Source organism: Dipteris shenzhenensis, chromosome 6 (genome assembly GCF_047967505.1).
Source record: "Dipteris shenzhenensis isolate YYH24624 ecotype China chromosome 6, Dip_SZ_1.0, whole genome shotgun sequence".
In the NCBI taxonomy this organism is placed as follows: Eukaryota; Viridiplantae; Streptophyta; class Polypodiopsida; order Gleicheniales; family Dipteridaceae; genus Dipteris; species Dipteris shenzhenensis.
This window is the reverse complement of record NC_141601.1, coordinates 10019367-10023018: the sequence shown is the minus strand read 5'-3', so window position 1 is coordinate 10023018 and position 3652 is coordinate 10019367.

Below are 3652 nucleotides of genomic sequence, written 5' to 3'. Positions count from 1 at the left end.
CAAACATGGGTTAGGGGGGGGGGATGGTTTGGGTGGCTCTCTGTAGGCTTGCCCACACCCTCGACCTCAACATACCATTACCCCACACCTTCTAGCACTCTCATTGGTACACCTCAAATCCCTCTCTAATCCCTTGAGACTAGGAAACACTAATTGGAGGCCCTTTTGAGACCCCATTTCTCCCCTAATGATCAAGCATGAAGACGTATATTGTGGTTTAAATAGCTTCGTCTCTCAAAACTAAGGCTTCTATAGAAAAGTGCAAAAAAACAATTTTCTTAAAGTTTTTTTTTCTTTGGTAACTTTGGAGAAATGGCATCTTGGTAAATAAATCCTTAAGATTTATTGCACATCTACACAAGATATTGAGTTAAAAAAAACATTTTGTTTCTTGAACTAAATGATAGTAGAAATTGGAAAGTGCTCCCCCTAGGCTTTTTTATGCTTGAAATTGTGTCCTTTTTCCACTCTTTGCCACCTTCCTAGTAGTTTGGGTAGCCATGCTAAGCTTCTTAAGCATCTTCAAAATTGATGAAAAATAAAGGTGACTACATGCTTAAGTAGGAATACGATATTTGATATTTAACATATATTGTAAAAGGTTGTCTCCCTACCAAAGTTATGATTACGAAATCTATGGGATTTTTCAAAAACCTATGTCCTTTCATTAGATGTTATTTTTGGGTTAGTTACTTTACAAGACTTTGTCATTTTAATCATATCAAATTGAGATTTGATCAAAATAACAGTGTTTGTTGTTAAATGTGGTTGTGATATTTATTGTAATACATGAGTCAAATCATTTAAAAAATGCATTTACTATAAATGTTGACTAGAAATCGGCTAGAAATATGCTACATAGGTAGGTGAGCCTTCCTTGTTGAGTATTTTAAATAAGCTTTTGCTCACATGGTGGGCTTATGTAGCCTTAATTGGTATGGAGCACCAGGTTCTAAATGATGATACCTCATGCACTCATTGTAGTGTTGGTAGGCATGCTCATTTAACACGTTTCAATGACGTGACTACATAGCTTGTATAATAATCAAACCAAATGGTCATCATTTAATTACAATGAATAAAAGGAAAAATCATAGCATTTGACAGCAAAATAAAAAATCATAGCATTTGACAACAAAATCTCTTTTGTTTTTATTCACATGAGCAAGTTTGGTTATTTTTTCTTGCATTGCAAATTTGCATCATTTTCATGAAAGATGAAAAAGAGCTACATTTTGTACTTTGAGGCTTTAATCCATAGAAAATGGAGCTTTTTGGAACAATAGTCTTATGTTTTAAAATTAACACTATGGTTATTTGATTCCTAATATTTTTAGAAATATTACGGACCATACATTACCTTTCTTTGTTGTCATCATTGTGGGGATGCAAGGTGTAGTTATGCTAGCAAGAAACCATTTGTTGAGCATTATCTGATGTTTTTGCCATAGTTTTTGTACGTCCTTCATAGGGTAAGTGATCTTTGAGAAATTTATTTTTTTCATGAAATATACTTTATTCAAGTGGTGGAGTTGGTACAAACTCATTTACTAGGAATTAGATAATTAATTATATGTGCCAGGGTGTATATGCTTGTTGTGCCCTCCATAAGAAATAGATGTAATCAAACTTTCCCACTTCTATTTTTTTTTCATGTATTTTGGCAAAGTTAGAGATGATATATATATTATACTAATTTATTACGATTTCGTAAGATGCTAATATGCAACCTACATTATGTGATTAAGTCTTTAAAACTCATTATCATAAGATGACGTGGACATTTAAGTTTGCCTTTTATCCTCATTCCTATGTACATGCTCATTGGGAATTCCGTGTTCAATGGTTCTTGTTTTGCAAATACTTACATAAGTATAATGATGCATGCAATTTAAGAATGAGTGAGTGAAATAATCTCAACTAAATATAATTAATTTAAGGACCATGAGACTTACTAATATTATGCATTGTAATGGATCGACCCAAATTGAATAGAGTGTACATCATAAATCCTAGATACCCACAAGAAGCATTGTACAGGTGAATCCTATCATACCAAAACATATATTCTATATTGTATATGTTATCGAGCACATCATTAGTGCCTTTATGTTCGTGGATCTTAGCAGCGACCAAAAGGACTTCACCCAAGCCATTTTTTCCATTTAAAAAGTCTTTAGTTGTCTCATGCACGTTATTTTTTTGGATTCTTCTATGTCGAGTCCTCCAAAAAAATTAGCTTTGTGACGTCATACAAAGCATGAAAATTTCAGAGTAGGCTAATCAATAGAATATACAGACCCTTCATGATGCTCCTTTCTTGGTGCACATACTGTCGTGTCCTTTTAGGTGAAGATAAGGACCCGTCATATAATTTTCTTATAGCAATCCATTTAAGTTCTAAACTATAATTCTACTATACATTGTTTGAAAAGAAAGCCAAGGTAAGAAGCTACATATGATCCTATTATTTTTGTTTTTAAATAGCACACATAAATTACCTTGTAGCCCTACATGTCTCCTCCATATATAATCTACATTTTAAATGCTTGGGTGCATACTCTTTGTTCACTTTTGTCAAGGCCTTTCTCATTGTCTCCCCCCCATCTCTCTCTCTCTCTCCCTCTCTCTCTCTCTCTCTCTCTCTCTCTTCATGTTGTTCAATATTATTATTTAGAATATAGAATAATTCTAAAGGAGACATAAGGGGCTAGTTGGCCTTGTGAGTGCATGTATGTGTTTGGAACCCTTTCAATTGCACAAAGATAATATATAGAGCCTTCAATTTTTAGAGCTTTTATTGCCTTGTACCCCCCTTGGTCACCCACCTCTCTCTCTCTCTCTCTCTCTCCCTCCCTCCCTCTCTCCCTCCCTCCTTGAGATAGTGTTAAGTGAATTTGAAGTCACAATTCTTTATGAAAGAGTGCAACCCCTATGAATTTTTGGAGCACATTTGCAATTTAAAAGTTGTTAAACCTCTCAAACGACCAATCCAAGGGCATGCTATGCATCTTATACACACACACGCGCGCATTGTGGCACACATGCACATGCAAGTGTGGAGTTTCCATGTCACACTTAAATATGAGGCTCAGTCGAACCTTAAAAGGACTTCCAGAAATGAAGGACACAGTGCACACGCATGCAAGAAGAGAAAATTAGGAAGCTTTGCAGATTCGATGGACAAAGAGCTCGAGAATTTGGAAGACAAGGGAAGCATCGCGGCAGTTTAAGTGATGAACAATAGGAACACTGCGTCGCAGTCGAAGGGAGACAAGTCACAACGTTGTCGACATGAGTGGTAGACAAGCAGCAGACATCCCACAAGTTTTTGATCATCGGCAGGTGTGCATTTGGCCCACTTGGTCTCCCACTCGCCATTGCAGAATGCGACTAGCCGCCGGCTCGCCCGGGTTCCCTTGAATGATCTGACTTATCTGAGGATTCAATCCTGTAGTTCTGTTGCTGATTGACGGGGAGAGGATTGTTTTTTCCCGTTTTGCTTTCACGGTCTCATGAGCTGTTGCCCTTAAGAAGAGAATTGTTTTTTCGGGCCGCTGGCATGACGCGGTCCGTGCAAATTTTTTTAATCTCACAAATGCTGGAGCAAGATCAGGGCATTGAGGAGGCAATCACGTCGAAAGACTTCCTA